The sequence below is a fragment of the Pantherophis guttatus genome, chromosome 2 (assembly GCF_059756535.1).
Source record: "Pantherophis guttatus breed Tessera chromosome 2, ASM5975653v1, whole genome shotgun sequence".
In the NCBI taxonomy this organism is placed as follows: domain Eukaryota; kingdom Metazoa; phylum Chordata; class Lepidosauria; order Squamata; family Colubridae; genus Pantherophis; species Pantherophis guttatus.
In genome coordinates this window covers 14,246,924-14,266,998 of record NC_142064.1, presented here as the reverse complement: position 1 = coordinate 14,266,998, position 20,075 = coordinate 14,246,924, and the positions used below count along the sequence as shown (strand labels likewise).

Below are 20,075 nucleotides of genomic sequence, written 5' to 3'. Positions count from 1 at the left end.
CAAAGGCTGTGAATCTCACTAAAGATTATATAATAATAATAATAATAATAATAATAATAATAATAATAATAATAATAATAATTTGAACATTTTGACTCTACAAAAAAAACACCTTACTCAGAACAGCTTACATCCTCCGACGATACCTTAACAGTTCCTAGGTCCTTGGTTAGGACTCGAGCTGCTGAGCTATTAACCAGCCTCAAAGGCTGTGAATCTCACTAAAGATTATATAATAATAATAATAATAATAATAATAATAATAATAATAATAATAATAATAATAATAATAATACCACCTTACTCAGAACAGCTTACATCCTCCGACGATACCTTAACAGTTCCTAGGTCCTTGGTTAGGACTCGAGCTGCTGAACTATTAACCAGCCTCAAAGGCTGTGAATCTCACTAAAGATTATATAATAATAATAATAATAATAATAATAATAATAATAATAATAATAATAATAATAATAATAATAATAATAACTTGAGCATTTTGACTCTACAAAAAAAACACCTTACTCAGAACAGCTTACATCCTCCGACGATACCTTAACAGTTCCTAGGTCCTTGGTTAGGACTCGAGCTGCTGAACTATTAACCAGCCTCAAAGGCTGTGAATCTCACTAAAGATTAACTAATAATAATAATAATAATGCAGAAAAATCGCAAAAACTGATTATAAAGCTAGACATGACCGAGTTGCTAAATTAGTCCACTGGACATTATGTACAAAATACGACTTTCCTGTATCCAAAAAGTCATGGGAACATAAAGTAGAAAAAGTTATAGAAAATGAGAAGGTGAAGATCTTGTGGGACTTTTGAATACAGACAGATCGTCACTTGGAACACAACATGCCAGATACCACAGTTGTCGAAAACCGAAACGTACAATTTACTGACATTGCGGTACCAGGAGATGCCAGAGTCGAAGAAAAAGAACTGGAAAAAAATCATGAAATATCACGACCTGGCCATCGAAACTACACTGCTATGGATGAAACATGTAACAGTGATACCCATCGTCATCGGGGCACTTGGTACTATGTCCAAGAATTTTATAAGATACATCCACAAATGGCAGCTTCCTGCAATAACACCAGCGGAACTTGGTGACGCAGTGGACTAAGTGCTGTTAAAGTAGCACTTAGTTGCCAACTGCCTACAATTACTGCAAATTCAAATCTCACCAGGCTCAAGGTTGACTCAGCCTTCCATCCTTTCGAGGTAGGTAAAATGAAGACCCGGATTGTGGGGGCAATAAACTGACTTTGTATAAAAAAGAACACCACTTAGGGAGGGCCGAAAGCCCTACTAAGCAGGTATATACAAAAGTATGAAGGCTATTGCTCAATGCATTGTAAGCTGCCCTGAGTCTCTGGAGAAGGACGGCATATAAATCAAACTAATAAATAAATAACTGCAAAAAACTGTGCTACTTGGAACATTGTACATCTTAAGAAGGTACTTGGTTGATACCTAGAGTGCTGGCAACAATCCGAATCAACCATTAGCACCAGTCAGTGGTATTTGTGATGCATTTTTGAATGTTCAGTTGACTGAGTTTCATGTTTAATGAATAAAGTAAATAATAATAACTTTATTGTCATTGTACATGTATACACAGTATACCCATACAACGAAATTCACTTAACACCCAAAGACCAGGTCAAACACACATAACAATCCCCAAACACCCACTCCCCACCACAAATTCCCCGCTCCTAAACCACCCAAACATTCACACAACAGACCAAGTAATGCTGTCCAACAACTCACTAATGGTGGCTCTTTAGTTCCTTGTTGAGTGCAATTATAGCTCTGGGATAAAAACTGTTCAGAAAATGTGTGGTCCAAGTTTTTTTTTTTCACCTTTTTTTTTTCCAATTTTTGTTTATAAGTATAAACTAAACAGAAGAATGAAACGTACAAAACATAAAAACATATAAACACCCATTTCAATACATGTCCAGTTTGTCCAGTTTGTGTGGTCCAAATTTTAATTGTTCTGTATCTTCTGCCAGAAGGCAACAGTCCAAAAAGATTGTAAGCAGGATGGGAAGAGTCTCTGAGAATATTATGCAACTTCCTCAAACAGCGAGATTCAAAGATGGCAAACAGGGCTGGTAGCTGGAGCCCGATGATATTCTGGGCAGTTTTAATGATTCTCTGTAGAGCTTCTTTTGTCTGCTACAGAGCTGCTCCCATACCATGCAAGAATACCGTATGTCAGGACACTCTCAATGGTGCTGCAATAGTAGGACAGAAGTAGATGCTGAGATAGATTTATCTTCCTGAGCATTCTCAGGAAGTACAGTTTAATGCATTTGTTAGTTATCAGTTGAAGTAGGCAACCAAGGTTGATTATGGGACTGTATTAGTGGTGATATTCAGCTGGTTTGGACCAGTTCGGGTGAATCGGTTGTGGCAACCTGCCTGCCCCGGCACTATGCCGTCCTATTTAGCCACGTTTCTAAGCCATGTGCATGCATGCAAGCCATGCACGTGAGCAAAGCGCATGCGTGGAAGGCTGCACACATGCACGGATGGCGCGTGAGCTCACATTTTCGGTGCGTGGCAAACCGGTGATATAATTATATGAAACCCACCTCTGGACGGTTTTGCTGTGAACCTCACTATGAGACTGCAGAACATTCAGTCTATCACATTAGAGTCTGAATAATTAAACAATTCAGCAAAGTTTTCCGTATTACTTTATATATAATTATTTCTTAAAGGCAAAGCTTGAAATGAAACAATCCTAGATCAGATTCAATAGCTGGATTTATGGAAATTACGAAGAAGAAGAAGAAGAAGAAGAAGAAGAAGAAGAAGAAGAAGAAGAAGAAGAAGAAGAAGAAGAAGAAGAAGAAGAAGAAGAAGAAGAAGAAGAAGAAGAAGAAGAAGAAACAACCCTATACATTGCTAACTGAATGTAAGTACAGGTCATCCTTGACTTAAGACCACAATTGAGCCCAAAATTTCTGTTGCTAAGCAAGAAAGCCTCTAAGTCAGTTTTGCCCCATTTTATGACCTCTCTTGCCACAGTTGTTAAGTGAATCACTGTCGTTGTTATGTCAGTAACCCAGTGGTTAAGTGAACCTGGCTTCCCCTTCTAAAGTGCATCTTTCCTAAAACATTCATTCAGAAAAGAAAAGAGATTGACAATGGCTTTCCTGAATCGGGAAGTTGGGAGGCCATGTCTTCCAGGAAATTATCCAATGGTAATCCTAAAGATGCTGTTTCAGGAGGCAACTGGAGTTTCTTGTTTTTCTTTGAAGACCTTTCGCTTCTCCTCCAAGAAACGTCTTCAAAGAAAAACAAGAAGGTCTTTTTTATATATTGTATATATAAAGAGAAAAGATGGCTATATAATTAACTGATTTTCATTAAGATGTTGGATTGTATGATTTGGAATAAGATTTAAGGAAATGTATGATATAAAAGAATTGGGTTTATTATTTTTATAAGAAATGAATGATTGAAACACCACATAATTAATTGATTTGTATTAAGATGTTGGATATTGAAATAGCTGACAATGGAAAACATTAGTGATTATATTTTATTTTATTTTTATTTTATTTTATTTTATTTTTCAATTTATATACCGCCCTTCTCCCTGAGGACTCAGGGCAGTGCACAGCCAGAATTAAAAACATGAAATACAAATATTAAAAACAATTAAAATATATTATATTATATTAAGGGAATATAAGGAAATATTAGGAATTATATTATGTGAGATTTTAAATTTAAGGGGTTTAATATAGAGATGAAGGGAAAAATTGAATTTGGTTAAGATTAGAGGTTAGGATGAAGGGTAACATTGGTTTTTAAAAAATAGAATAAATATTATGGCAAAAAGGGAATTTATAAATTGCAAATTTAGTTGAAATGACTAAAAACTGTTTAAATCTGTGAACCAGCCAATACTCTGTTCAGAAAAAATAACATTGTTTGTTTGTTTGTGTAAAAAATTTAAAAAACTTAAAAAAAAAAAAAAGAAAATCAAGAAAGCTCTTTTGCCTCCTGAAAAAGCACCTTTAGGACAACCATGACCTGGATGACTGAGAATATCTCTACAGACTTTTATCCGATGGTAAAGTGCATCAGCCCGCAGTCTAGAGTTAGAACTGGGCAAGTCAGTGCCAAAATATCACCATCCAGACCAGGGGTGGGTTCTAAAATTTTTTACTACTGGTTCTGTGGGCGTGGCTTATTTTGTGGGCCTGGTTTGATGGTCATGTGACAATTCTTTAGGATTTAGCAGAGGTACTGGTCTACCAGGCTTTTAACTGCTTGCAGAGCTGTACCGGTCTGCCCATTTGTTCTTGGAGCGTCCCGGTCTACCCATTTGTTTTTCGAGCACAGTGGTCTACCACCACACTGCCTTTTAACACTGATCAGCTGTAGGGCGGCTCTTTGAAACCCCTTGGCAAGAGTTTAAACAGGTTTTTTCCTTCTAGCCGATCAGGTGGGACTCGGGAGGCAGAGAATAGATTGGGGGTGGGGCCAAATAAAAGGTAAGAATAACGTGTGGGGAGGGGCGCCCCCCCCAGCTCCCAAACAAAGAGAACCGGTTCAGTGACTTCATATGTCACCGCTACCGGCTCGGTTGAACCGGGCCGAACCGGGAGGAACCCACCACTGATCCAGACAGAAATGTCTTAAACTGGCTTAGCGTCCAGCTGGCATCAACACAGGACAGGAACTTCTGATGGGTGCAGTGCAGGCATTGAATGATTCACGTATGGATTTTGGCCAACTCGTTGATCCCGAAGACTTATGAGTAGGCGGTGTGAGTCCAAGGGAGCACATGAGACACCTTTGGCATCATTTCAAAATTAAAGCAATCAATTTCAACGTCTGGTAAGAGCAATATGTTCCTTTCCTGACAGCCTCCTGTGTCAAGAGTGAAGAACTGGGGGGTGGGGGGGAGAAGTATTAAGAAAAGAGAGAAAATGTTCCAACTAAAGTTATAGTGGCAGTGAAAAAAGTGACTTATGACTATTTCTCACACTTACAACCATTGTAGCATCCCCATGGTCACGTGATCAAAACTCAGACGCTTGGCAACTGATGCATATTTATGTTGGTTGCAGAGTCCTGGGATCATGTGATCTCCACTTGCGACTTTCTAACAAGCGAAGTCAATGGGGAAGCCAGATTCACTTAACAACCATGTTACTAACTTAACGCCTGCAGTGATTCGCTTAACAACTGTGGCATGAAAGGTCGTAAAATGGGGCAAAACTCACTAAACAAATGTCTCACTTAACAAGAGAAATGTTGGGCTCAATTGTGGTCGCAAGTCGAGGACTACCTATATACTGTATTTTAGAGCTGTATGCCACTCAGCATCACTAAGAGGTCTAGAACAGTGGTGGGTTTCAAATTTTTTTACTACCGGTTCTGTGGGTGTGGCTTGGTGGGCGTAGCTTGGTGGGCGTGGCAGGGGAAGGATACTGTAAAATCTCCATTTCCTCCTGATCAGCTGGGACTTGGGAGGCAGAGAATAGATGGGGGTGGGGCCAGTCAGAATTTTTACTACCGGTTCTCCGAACTACTCAAAATTTCCACTACCGGTTCTCCAGAACAGGTCAGAACCTGCTGAAACCCACCTCTGGTCTAGAGGGTTTATAAATTGCATAAATACTTCCTTTAAAAAAACATTCTCCATTTCAGGCTTCAGTACTTTATACTTTTATTAGGTTTTATTAAATTTCTGAAGACAGACAGCTAGTCTTCCTATTTATCTAGGCCTGCATTTTACATCATTCTGATTTGGAAGCAAATGAGAAAGCTCACAAGGTTGGGTAGCTATTTTTATTCACCAGGCTAAAAATATACTGTTTCTAATTTAGGAAGTTATGTGAAGTTTTCAAAGTTAGTTGCCATGGGCATCTCTGTCCTCTGATGTTATTTAGCTGTTTATTACATTCACAATAAGACTCGCCTCCAGAGACTCAAGGTGGCATGTAGTGGGGCCTTCCTATTTTTATAACAATGACAACCCTTTTTAAAGGTGTTGAAGTGAAGGACCATCCTCACATCGGATGGAGGCAAATGCTGGTCTAGAACAGGGGTCTCCAACCTTGGCAACTTTAAGCCTGGTGGACTTCAACTCCCAGAATTCCCCAGCCATTGAAGTCTGCCAGGCTTAAAGTTGCCAAGGTTGGAAATCCCTGGTCTAGAAGGCCCTGAGTATGATCCCACAAAATCCTATGGAAAATTCTGGTCATTGTTACACCATCTTAGCAGACTTGTGTCAAAATCTGCACAAAATGCTGCACAGTGGCACATAGGACAGCACTCCAGAGGGTCAACGTCATTGCCCTGAGGATCATTAGTTGTCTTCTTTCCTCTTTGGAAGAACTTTATAGCTCCCACTGCCTTAAGAAAGTTCAAAACATTCTTAAAGATCCATCTAATCTCATCCTGGGCACCCTTTTTTTGAATTATTACCATCTGGCAGACGGTACAGGATAATAAAAACAAGGACAAATAGGCAGAATCCCAGGGCAATAACCATATTGAATTCTATGGTATAGTGCAATATCGGGTTTTCAATTTCAATTATATAGAATGTAAAGGATGTATGTTTGTGTTTTTATTTTTATAGTTATAATGTACACTGAACTCGGCATTTAATTTCATTGTACCATGTGCAATGACAATAAAGTAAACTAAAAGACCAGAATTTTCACTGCAAGCAGGAAAAAAAAAGGATATTTAATATCCTTAGTAAGAATACTGCATCATTTATAAAGTGCCGCTTTATAAAGCCTTAGTAAGGCCATACCTGGAATACTACATCCTGTTTTGGTCGCACATATTATAAAAAAAGACGTGGAGACTCTAGAGAGTGCAGAGAAGAACAACAAAGATGATTAGGGGACTGGAGGCTAAAACATATGAAGAGCGGTTAGAGGAATTGAGTATGTCTAGTTTAATGGAAAGAATGAGTAGGGGTGACATCATAACAGTCTTCCAATATTTGAGGGGCTGCCACAAAGAAGTGGGGATCAACCTATTTTCCAAAGCACCAGAAGGCAAGACAAGAAACCATGGATAGAAATAAATCAAGTTGAGAAGCAACCTTGAACTAACGAGAAATTTCTTGACAGTGAAAATAATGAATCAGCTTTGCCTCCAGAAGTTGTGGTGCTCCATCATGAGAGGGTTTTAAGAAGAGATTGGACAGCCATTTGTCTGGAATGGTATAGGGCAGTGATGGCTAACCTTTTTGCCATCGCGTGCCAGGAAGGGGTTGGGGGGGTCATGGTCGCACATGCCGACACCCATAATTCTATGTTCCCCGCCCCCACGCTTGCATGCGTGACCCACCCCCCTCTCCCCCCACTGCTGGCACGTGATGGCCCGGTAGGCCTGTTTTTCTCTCTCACCTGGCTCCAGAGCTTCTCTAGGAGTCTGGGGAGGGCAAAAACGGCCTTCCCCATCCCCTCTGAGGTCCTCTGGAGGCCAGAAATGGTCCATTTGCCAACTTCCGGTGGGACCAGAAGACCCATTTTTTGCTGTCCCCAGCCTCCAGAGCCTCTCTAGGAATCTGGTCAGGGTGAAAACGGCCTTCTCCACCCCCCCCAGAGGTCCTCCGGAGGTTAAAAACGACCCGTTTGCCAACTTCTGGTCCCACTTCTGGCCTCTGGAGGGCCTCCGGGGGGTGGGGAAAGCCGTTTTCGCCCACCCCAGATTCCTAGAAAGGCTCTGGAGCCAGGTGGGAGAGAAAAATGGGCCTTTCCCATCACCCCCCCCCCCGAGGCCCTCCAGAGGCAGGAAACAACCTGTTTCCCTACTTCTGGTGGGCCCAGAAGGCCCAAAAATCAAGTGGCTGCCGCGTGCATGTGTGCTGGAGCTGAGTTCGCGTGCCCACTGATATGGCTACACGTGCCATCTGTGGCACGTGTGCCATATGTTCACCATCACTGGTATAGGGTTTCCTGCTTGAGCAGGGTTTTGGACTAGAAGACCTCCAAGGTCCCTTCAAACTTTGTTATTCTGTTAAAAAATATTCTTCAAATTGCAAATCTCCTCTCCTTTCCCCAGTTCTTTCTCTGACCTTCAATCCATTCTCCCTGTTAAATTCTTAAATTCTTTCAGGCTATAAAAGTGAGAAAAAATCTCTCTCTGATACTTTAAAGAGAATTGCCACATATGATGATTAACAGAACAGTGGAACGAAAGTATCAATGTGAAACAAAATAATATAACTATGCCCTTTGCTGGATTAGATCTGAAGTCTGCCAGCCACTACCTAGATGCCAATGACAAGGTCAAAAAGAAAAGTGAAGACGATTATCAACTCCTGATAATTGTGCCTAGAGTCTGATATTCAAAAATGAAATGTCTTTGCTTCTGCTGAGCTATCATATTGAATAATATTGATAGTCCTATTTTCTCAGCACCATCTACAACAGGGGTGTCAAACTCAAGGCCCATAGGGTACTTAGCTCTGGCCTGTGGTGCCACCCAGGGTGGGTTCTACTTACCTTTACTACCGGTTTGCAACGGGACTGCGCACGCGTGTGCTTTGCTTCACTTCTGTGCATGATCAGATCACCCCATGATGATATTGTGCCGGGTGGACGGAACCTCCTGCTGGTTTTACTACTGGTTCTATAGAACCGGACCGAACCGGGAGCAGCCCACCACTGGAAACAGTGAAGGACTGGCCCGTGGTGCTTCTGCCAGCAAAAACAGGCTCCCGAGCTCTGTTTTCTGCTACTACGGCCTCCTGCAACCCTCTGCCAGAGAAAACAGAGCTCACACATGGCTCTTTTGAGCTCTGTTTTCACTGAAAGAGGGTTGCAGGAGGCCATGGCAGCCAAAAATTGAGTTTGGGAGCCTGTTTTTGCTGGCAGAAGCATGGTGGGCCAATCTTTCACTGTTTCCCAGGAGGCCTTGCAGGCCAGATCTAAATACCCTGCGGGCTGGATCCAGCAGTCAGCAGAAGTAGCCTGCACTACTGCACTCTAACACCATTGCGCCACCGTAGCTCATAATGTACAAGATAATTAAGTTTTCCAGAATAGGAAAATATGGTGTGTTTCTTTAAGAACATCCCCAAAATTCATGCAGCATATGAACCTTACAGTGATCCCTAAGTAAGCATCAGGTTATGTCACCGGCATGTCAAAAAGAGAAACCATATAGCCTTATATTTAGGAAGTGAAAATCCATTTACAAATCCTTCCCACATACTTCCTATCACCTTGGCTAATCCTTATCCCAGGCACATTACAGAAAATATAAATCTCTGTTGAAAGAGCAGAGTAGGATTTACTAAATGCTACTTGAAAATCATGACCCAAGAAATAATACAGAAAAAAAACCAACAACCCCATGGTTCTTTCAAGTAAAAATTAATAAATGTTGAGGCTATTTTTCGCATTCCGGAGTCATTGAGTGTGATACCCATCCAGAATACTATGAATAATGAAGAGAATTTACTTGATTTCTAGGTATTCTGTTTTACTAAGACATTTGACAAGCTTCAACCGCAAACTAAAATATTAGTGGGGTCTTTGGCTGTTTAAAACAGCCTTGGGATACTTGCAACATTATAAAGTAATTTCAGGTAGATATACAACCAGTGGTGAAATCCTACTGGTTCGCACCGGTTCGGGCGAACTGGTAGTAAAAAAAAAAACTACCAGTTGTCCAAACCTGTATTTCCAACGATCAGCTGTGCTGCGCAATTTATATTCACTAGAAAGCAGGAATTCCTGCTTTCTACCCAATCTAAATTGTGCGGCACAGCTGTTCCCCACCCTCACTGTTCTACTTACCTTGTTAAGTGTCCTTTTTCCATGCGAAGCACATGTTTGGTGCGCATTGTCCATGCGTGCACAGCGTGCATTTGCTGCGCATTGCTCAGGCAGCATACCGGTGACAAACCATGGAGGATTTAACCCTGTATGCACCCTTAAGTTGATGGCTATTTCTATTGTTTTCTGTTGGGATGCTAGGAATGGAAGATTATTGTTACTCAGGAAATCAATCAAGAAATGACTTACTTACCTATTAACTGATTATTGGAAGATTGTCCAAAAACAAGCCCACTTTGGATATTAAAGAAATCCACCATGGATTTCTAGGGAAATGGATTTCAAAAGCTCCTACTTTTGAACTGCAGTGGAATTTGTTTCAATATTAGAAATATCAGTAGGACAACCATATCAGGACTGAAAGGTGGAGTTTTTGGTGTTTTCTGACCTTGGTTTTTGCTTGCAGATATTTCATTACCCAACAAGGTTGACTCAGCCTTCCATCCTTTCTAAGGTAGGTAAATTGAGGACCTAGTTGTGGGAGCAATAAGCTGACTTTGTATAAATATACAAAAAGGATGAAGGCTATTGCTGAGCACATTGTAAGCCGCCCTGAGTCTCCAGAGAAGGACGGCATATAAATCAAATAAAAATAATAATAATAATAATAATAAAAAAAAAAAACCTAAGCAAGAATGAAATCCAACAGGTTCTGACAGGTTCTGGAGAACTGGTAGCGGAAATTTTGAGCGGTTCAGAGAACCGGCAAATGCCACCTCTAACTGGCCCCAGAGTGGGGTGGGAATGGAGATTTTGCAATATCCTTCCCCCAGGAGTGGGAAGGGAATGGGGATTTTGCAGTATCCTTCCCCTGACACGCCCACCAAGCCACACCCTCCAAGCCACACCATGCCCACCAAGCCACAGAACCAGTAGTAAAAGAATTTGGATTTCACCACTGCAACTAAGTAATATCATCCATGTATTATCTAGTTGAGTAACGAAACATCTGCAAACAAACAACCAAGGTCAGAAAGCATCAAGAATTACACAGCAAAATCTTTATTTGGTTTTTTAAAAAAAACTTCAGTGAAAAGTACATCTGTAAAAGAATGTCTAAACATGTCAAAAATTGTCAAAAAAGTGGTACTTATACTCAGAATTTAACTAAAAAACATGAATGAAATATTGTATGTCTGCAGTCCGGGCTTTTGCCTGACTCTGTCTGGCCCTTGTGAGGAAATTAACAAATCAAATGTAAACAATCACACTGTAAACATGAGAAGAATCTGAGTTGGGGTCCAGCTCTGTGCAGTTGCCATGCGCTCCTTCAGTTGGCTGGTGGACATGGAGGGCAAAAGAAGAAAGAGCTTTTCTGCCCCTGCACAGAGCTTACCCCTCACCTGGAGCAGCCTGAGGAGATGGCAACAGAGGTTATTGTGTGAGGGGACCTGTGGTCAACCACCCACCATCATTCAGTCGAAGCATGGTCTTGTGGGAGAGTAGTGAAACACAGCCAGAAACTGTTGGTTTGGTCTTCCACAACAGTCCCAGGTCTTCATATGACCCCCTTGGGAACATTAATTTCCCACTGTTGCTCTACAGGATAGCAGTGGTGGACTCCTCCCCAAGATGGCTGCTGCACAGTAAGAGACTTTCTTTTCTCTTACTGACAATCTGCTGTTTTCACTGCCAAAGCTGGCTCTTCAGTAGTGCGGCTCCTCGGATTTGAATGGGAGCACTTAGGAATGACCCAGGATGACTTTTGGATGACCATGGACCCAGTTGGGATAGGGAGTCTGGAAGATTCCAGTTCCTTCTGAAAGCGATCAAAAAGAAGTCACTGGGCAAGTACATTTTCCTGTCAGCAGTTTCGTTTTCCCTAGTGCACTGAGTGTCAGCACTCCAAACTACATTCGTTCCAGTGCTGACATAAGGAGGAGAAGAGGGGGCAGCTGGCAAGAGGACACTTGACTTTTCATCTACTTATTTTCCCTGTAGATAATATCCCCTAGGAGATGGGATGGGAGGGGGGACATTCCTGGGAGCTGAAGTAGTAGATATGGGGAGAGTGATTTGGAAGATGGCCAATGAGACACAGAGAATTGGGGAGCGGAAAGGGAAGGATTGGGGTCAGGAAGTCAGTGCTGGCTATGACGAAGTCGGGGCCAGATTGTCGTGCTTAATAAATGAAAGATTTCATCAAAGACTATTTGTTTGGAAATGCAATTTATTTGAGACGACACTAAAACCTGACACTGAGATCATAACCTTCACTTTTTGAATTTATTGCTTTATTTTGCTTTTTTGCTTTAACAAGATAGTAATAGCAACAGGATCTAAGCTTATATACCACCCCATAGCAGTTTAAAGCACTCTCCGGATGGTTTACAATGTCAGCATATTGCCCCTAATAATATGGATCCTCATTTATCAATCTTGGAAGGATGGAAGACTGAGTCAACCCCGAACTCCATCAGGATCAAACTCTAAGCAATGGGCAGAGTTTGCCTGCAATAACTGCATTTTAACCACTGTGCCACCAAGGCTCTTACCAGGAGGTAAAGGATGCTTTATCCACAAAAGGAAGAATGTATAATTATTTCATCTTTGTATTCCCCCTTGTCTGGTAATAGATGGACCACAAACTGGGGCTGGAAAGAAATTCCTTGTTAACAAATCAGCCTAACCAAGATCAATGGTCTTATTTAATAACTTCTATTACCCAAGCCCACTTGGGAAATAATTGCAAAAAAAAAAAAAAAGATTCAGCCTGTATCTTTGCAATGGCCTATTATGCTCCATGGAGCAGTCTTCCTTATATATTAGTGACCTGGAATTAAAAGTGATAACAGTGCCATTAATAAACTCTGGGGAGACATAATTGATCTGTGACAGTTTAATGATGACTTTCAGTCACGGAACACAGGGAGCTGTTCATCTCTGCATCACTGTCCAAGATCCCAGTATTTAAGCTGATCGGTCCAATTGGAAAAGAGCTTTCCCTCCCTCCCTCAGATTATTATGGTCTTGTTTTATTAATTAGATATGCTTTTCTAAAACCGTGAATCATTGAAGACAGCAGCAGACTACCTTCTAATCTGAATTTTAATAAGAATTTCATTTCTATCATTGATGCTTGGCATCCACAAATATTACATTTTTTATTAAATGGGATATTTGATTTTATTGGTTACAGATCCAGACATATCAGTTTCCTACCCAGTGATTGGGGGTATCTCTGATATGTGTAAATATTTAAAAGTTGTGTACTGATTGTGAGGTTTTCCCAGTTGCAATGTATAGTTGGACTATAAGGAAGGCTGTACGTCAAAGAATTGAGGCCTTTGAACTATGGTGCTGGAGAAGACTCCTGAGAGTCCCTTGGACTGCAAGGCAATCAAACTGGTCAGTCCTAGAGGAGATCAACCCTGACTGCTCTTTAGAAGGCCAGATCCTGAAGATGAAACTCAAATACTTTGGCCACCTGATGAGAAGGAAGGACTCACTGGAGAAGAGCCTAATGCTGGGAACAATTGAGGGCAGAAAAAGAAGGGGACGGCAGAGAATGAGGTGGCTGGATGGAGTCACTGAAGCAGTCGGCGTGAGCTTAAATGGACCCCAGAGGATGGTAGAGAACAGGAAGGCCTGGAGGAAAGTTGTCCAAGTGGTCGCGATGCATCGGGTATGACTTCGCAACTAACAACAACAAATTGATTGTGAACAATGCTTACTTCATTCTAAAACTTTAACAAAGAAACCAATAAAAATCCCTATTTTCACTTTCCTGTAGAAGAAGGAGTGGCAGAGCCTGGGGACGGCGTCAAAAGAGGAATTGGCCAAGAGTCTCTATGTTGTCACAAGCAGATCAAGTCTAACCCCTCTTGAATTCCATTAACCCTTATCAAATGTTAAGACAGTGCTAACCATTAGCTGACTGTGCATTGGCATAAGTGATTAATCAGTTTATCTGGAACTTATTTGGAACTTAACATGTACTGCATCCTGGTCTTTCACGCCTGACACTTCCACTGGTTTTACTGATGGGATTCACTTTCGTTCTTATTACCCTTAACCACTGAATTCTGGACTCAGTAATGTTCCAAACAATTTCCAGGAAAATGGCTGACACCACAAGTTTTCATTTTTACGTTCTTTTAAAAAAATACAGGCAGTCCTTGACTTACAACAGTTCATTTAGTCACCATTCAAAGTTACAATGGCACTGAAAGAAGTGATTTATGACCATTTTTCACAGTTACGACCTTTGCAACATCCCCACGATCATGTGATCGAAACTCAGATGCTTGGCAACTGGTTCATATTTATGATCTTTGTTGTGTCCCAAGGTCATGCAATCCCCTTTTGCGACCTTCTAACAAACAAGGGCAAGGAGGGAGCCTGTTGTGGCCCGCCAGTGGCCTGCGCGGATCGTGGCTGATCCCGATGATGAGGAGGCTGGTGTGGGGTCGCGCCAGCAGCCTGTGCAGCCAGCGCTCGCATCGGACAGCGAGGAGGCTGAAGAGGATGTGGTGCCAGAGGCAGAGACTCAGCCAGGGCCTTCAGAACCTCCAGAGGCTCCTTCAAGTGGAGAGAGCGAAGTGGAGGAGTCTCTCCTCAATGCTTGAGCATGCAGGGCTGCCAAAAGGCAGGAGTCGCTACTCAGGCGGAGGAGATCTCCTTGAGAGTAAGGCTTGAGGATAATTGGCCACTACCTTAGCCTATTTAAGTCGCACGCAGTTAGTAATTTTTTGCTGGAAAGAACGTGTAATTATTACAGAGCATTTTGGAGAGTGGGTGTCTTATTGTATCTTGTTTTCTGGGCTGGTTGCCAACCTTTGCCGAACTTTGTTTATTCTTGGTACATTATAACTTTGATAAGGACTGTTGGTGTGTGTCACAATCCTTGGGAATCCGGAGCTGGGGCAGAACAGAGCCAGATTCACTTAACAACATAACTTACTAAGTTATCAACTGCAGTGATTCACTGAACAACTGAGGCAAGAAAGGTTGTAAAATGGGGCAAATGCAGGGGTGAAATCCAACAGGTTCTGACAGGTTCTTGAGAATCGGTAGCGGAAATTTTGAGCAGTTCGGAGAACTGGCAAAAACCACCTCTGGCTGGCCCCAGAGTGGGGTGGGAATGGAGATTTTGCAGTATCCTTCCCACAGGAGTGGGGAGGGAATGGGGATGTTGCAGTATCCTTCCCCTGCCACGCTCAGCAAGCCACGCCCAGCAAGCCATACCACGCCCAGCAAGCCACGCCCATAGAACCAGTAGTAAAAAAAAAAATTGGATTTCACCGCTGGGCAAATGTCTCCCTTAACAACAACAAATTTGGCCTCATTGGCCTCAGTTGTGGTCAGACGTCAAGGACTACCTGTAATAATAATGCTTGCCCTTTTTGTGATGACTACCATTCTGATCCTAGAATTCTCTGGAAAAAAATATTTCCTGAGGCAAATAACAGCAACAACAACAACAACAAAGATTAGTTAAGGTGAGTGAAGATCAACATGAAACTTTTTTTTTTCAAAATCTGCCATAAAGAGGACATTTTGCAGGACAGAGATCTATTTTAAAAAAAATCTTGTTTTTTTTCTATCAAGGGACAAACCACAGGATGGAGCATCGAGAAGAGGCTCCTCGTCTTCATCCTCTTCACTTATGGGGGCTTCTGGAGGTTCTGAAGGCCCTGGCTGAATCCCCGCCTCTGGCACCACATCTTCTCCAGCCTCCTCATTGTCTGACTCGAGTGCCAGCTGCACAGGCTGCTGGCGCAGCACTACACCAGCCTCCTCGCTGTCGGAATCAGTTACTAGCTGCACAGGCCGCTGACGGGCCACAACAGCGCCCAGCCTTCCACGCATGTGCTTTGCTGGCACGTGCACCTTCCGCGCATGCGCCCGGCCTCAAAAACGTACCTAAATAGGATGGTATACAGTTGGGGCAGGTGGGCGGGCCCATTTGTGACTTCCACTACCGGTTCAGGCAAACCGGTCAGAACCGGCTGAATACCACCTCTGAGATAGATAGATAATTATTGTATGTTATTCGCTTTTTATCTCTCTTTCCTTGCTGCAGCCACTCTTTGTCTCACTCTTGCCTTTTTTTTTAAAAAAAATTGCTGATGTTCAATAAATAAACATTACTATATTTTTGCTCACTGAAGTGAACGGTGTGCATTTTATTTTTTGTCCTGATTTGGATGGAAGGATTAATTGGGAGGTTTCTGAGTGCTAACTAAAACGAAAATCCCTACAGCAATTCTTAAAGGGATATATTTCTGCGCCCCCACGAAAATCTCATTGTTTCAAAATAGTAAGACGACAAATCATAGATTTTAAAAGAATATATGTTGGGGATCCTTTCACTACTGCCTGTCAAATATGCTATATTTCATCTCATTGAATCCCCAGGAAATTTGACAGGACATTTCCTTTCATTCTGCTAAAAAAAAAAAAAAGAACATAATCATTTGTATTTTTTCCTTGTTGGAGTACAATAGGACAACTGAGTATTTAATTGTATATCTGAGAATCAAGTTTAATCCATCTACCTCATAATTGACCCAGTCATTTCCATAACCATCAGTTCCATATTTAATTTCTTTAAAAATTCAGAAAGGATCTTTATACTTATGTGAACAATGATAGGAATTTTTCTACCTCCTCCACACACCTTGCGATCATACGGACAGCTAATGTTTGAACTTCCTTCAGAATTGTTGGAAGGAAAATCCATCTGGTTCAGTTCCAAGCCAGGAGAAAAGGCACTGGAAATAAAATGGAAGCTGGAAGCTGATTGGAAAGAAAGGTTCCATTTATTGATGAAGCAGAACCACCAACCACATGTAAGGTGACCAACTTTTTTACAATGAGAAGGAGGACACGTGTGTGTGTGTGTGCCATGTCTGTTTCGGTAAGAAGTAAACAAAGCCACTTGCGCGCAATGCACTCTCTCAAAACAATTCTCGCATGCATCTCATAATTGTGTCTCGCCACACTGTACCAAGCCTTGACAAATCGCCATGTCAAATACAAATACGTCACATCACATGCAACGGATCGGATCGGCATCGATCGAATATGGAGAGTTACAGATTAGTCTTCATATATCGAAAAGGAGGACATGTAGGAGGACACTTTTCAAGAGAGACAGAACTTACAAAAGGAGGACTGTCCTCCCTAAAGAAGGACGATTGGTCACCTTAACCACATGTAATTCTGGGCAGCTGACAAAATGGAGTTGAGAGTGGGTGGGTTTCTATATACCTTCTTTGGGCTTTGTATTTGAGTTTCCTGCATTTCTAAAAGCTGGCCTCCTCAGTTTCTGCTTGGAGCAGGGAAACTGGGGTTGGTTTCTGCCTCCCTTAAGATTTTTTCCCCATTTCTTCTTTAGGGAAATATTCTATCCTGCCTTTTTTTTATTATTCCCCAAAATATTTCATTCTTCTGGGGTGGAGGGGCTTCCCACAGAATAAAACCTTACTTCTATAACTCTTACCTTTATAACTGACTGGTTTGGTTCTGCAACCCAACAAGACAGACACAGACTTCAGAGGATAATTAGAATTGCAGAAAAAACAATTGCTACCAACCTGCCTTCCATTGAGGACCTATATACTGCACGAGTGAAAAAGAGGGCTGTGAAAATATTTACAGACTGCTCACATCCTGAACATAAATTGTTTCAACTTCTACCCTCAAGTATTGCACACCAGAACAACTAGACACAAGAACAGTTTTTCCCCAATGCCATCACTCTGCTAAACAAATAATTCCCTCAACACCGTCAAACTATTTACTAAGTCTGCACTACTATTAATCTTCTCTTCGTTCCTATTACCCATCTCCTCCCATTTATGACTGTATGACTGTAATCTTGTTGCTTGTATCCTTACGATTTATATTGACTGTTTCCTAATAGGATCTGATTGCTTATTTGTACCCTATGACTATCATTAAATGTTGTGCCTTATGATTCTTGACAAATGTATCTTGTCTTTTTATGTACACTGAGAGTGTATGCCCCAAAGACAAATTCCATGTGTGTCCAATCACACTTGGCCAATAAAGAATTCTATTCTATTCTATTCTCACAGCCCCCCCCAAAAAAATATTAAATTTGGCTCGACTAATAAGATTTCTATTTCTGTGATAAAAATCCTTCCAGCCCCTGGAATCAAATTAAAAAAATAGTTAAAACAATAAAAAATTGACCTAATGATTTTGTTCTTACTCCTCAACATTGCAAAGCTTTATAGGCATTTTGATTTCACGTTATTACTCAGATCATCAACAAAGCCTAATCTAAATTCTACAGTGACAGGTGGTAGCAAGTGATACTATTAATGAAAATGAGAATTGTAGCATCTTTCTTGCAAGCAAAAGCAAGCGCTCATCATATCAACACAATCATGCTTAGCAGCTTGTTAAATGGATTTCCTCACACAGGTTGAACTTCTCCTGCTACCTGGAACCTTGTCGGCTTCGAACAAAAACCACTTTGAAGTCACCTTTTGGATCACGACCTCAGAACCGGTGGAGCAAAAGAAATCTGCCTGGATTTGTCTTGCATCAGATTCTCCATTCTCTGGTGAGGAGTTTTTAGAACCAAAATAAGAAATGAACGCATGATAAGAATGGTGGAACAGCCAAAAGGGCATTAATCTAGTTTTACAATAACAAGTGCAACTCTGCCACTTCTAAATACTTTTTAAGTTCAATTTCTGTCAGCAGTACAAGCCTATGCCAAAATATCTTCCTTTGAAATTGTTATTATTATGGCTCATCACAGTCAGTCAAATGTTCAGACTAGTTTTGGCTTTGTTGTCCACCTCGAGTCCTTCCTAAAAACCTGAGTAGACAAATGTTGATATTTGATTGTGTTAGATTTGATGTTTGGTTGTGTTTGATTGTGTCACATTGCAAGATGTAAGCTGTTCTGAATACAGCTACCTTTTGCAATTGACTGATGGTGAATTTGTCAATGCTGATGGTAGTGCTTTAGTTGTTTTGGGAATGCACCCAAGGCATCTATTACAGAGGTGCTATTCAGCAGGTTCTGACCAGTTCTGGAGAACCGGTAGTGGAAATTTTGAGTAGTTCGGATAACCGGTAAATACCACCTCTGACTGGCCCTGCCCCCATCTACTCTCTGCCTCCCGAGTCCCAGCTGATCAGGAGGAAATGGGGATTTTGCAGTAATCTTCCCCTGCCACGCCCGCCAAGCCACGCCCACAGAACCAGTAGTAAAAAAAAAATTGAATCCTACCACTGGTCTATTACTATTGGTACTATCTTTTCCCCCAGTTGTTCTATTTCTATTTGCATGTCTTTGTATTGTGTTATCTTCTCCAGTTCTTTCTCTTCTCTTCTGCTGTCTCCAGGTTCTGCCACGTCCACTATCCAGACTTTTTTTTGTCTTTCTTATTGACAATTGTTAAGTCTGGATCTTGTGTGGCAGGTGCCTGTCTCTTTTAATTCTAAATCCCTTTAGCTTCTTCATTTTCTATTACTTTCTCTGCTATTATTATTGTTCAATGCACAGTGAGTCAGATGTTCAGACTGGAGTATTATTATTAACTATCAAATTTATTTTCCTCCCATTTTTCAATGCAGGCAAATCAGAGTGGATATGATTTAACACTGCTTACCATTGGCTGAATGGGGGCAGAATATTTTAATCCAAATTAGAATAATCTTAAATAGTGTTTCCTCCATTGGCAAGTGAAATGGTGCACAAGAATATTTAAAGGAGTTACAAAAAAATCTAAAAATTCCAAATATGCTTTCCCAGAAGGCAATTGGACTTTCTTGATTTTTTTTTCTTTGAAAACATTTCACTTCTCATCCAAGAAGCTTCTTCAGATCAAAACTTCTTGAAGGAGAAGCACAATGTTTTCAAAGAAAAAACCCCAAGAAAGTCCATTTTGCCTTTTGGAAAAGCATCTTTGAGAACTAAAGGACAAATATTCAGTCATTTTAAAATGTCCGTTTCAGGCATTCTTGGTACTCAGAAAAAGATATATTTATCTTCTTTGACTAAGCACAACAGACAATATAATGCAAACTAATGTTCCTCATGCCAAAACAGTTCTCATCTATCTACGGTATATCACAGAAGTGAGTACGCCCCCTCAGATAAAGAAGTTGAGGGTAAAGGTGATGGACTGGCCAAGCATGTCTCCAGACCTAAACCCTATTGAGCATCTGTGGAGCATCCTGAAACAGAAGGTGGAGGTACACAAGGTCTCTAACATCCACCAGCTCTGTGACA

General features: G+C 41.3%; 1 protein-coding gene across 1 annotated transcript in view; it reads right to left on the bottom strand.

Annotated features, from left to right (window-relative positions):
• Positions 1–20,075, bottom strand: part of DCC (DCC netrin 1 receptor) — a 1,302,851-nt gene that overhangs the window by 1,056,997 nt on the left and 225,779 nt on the right. The window lies entirely within an intron of this gene.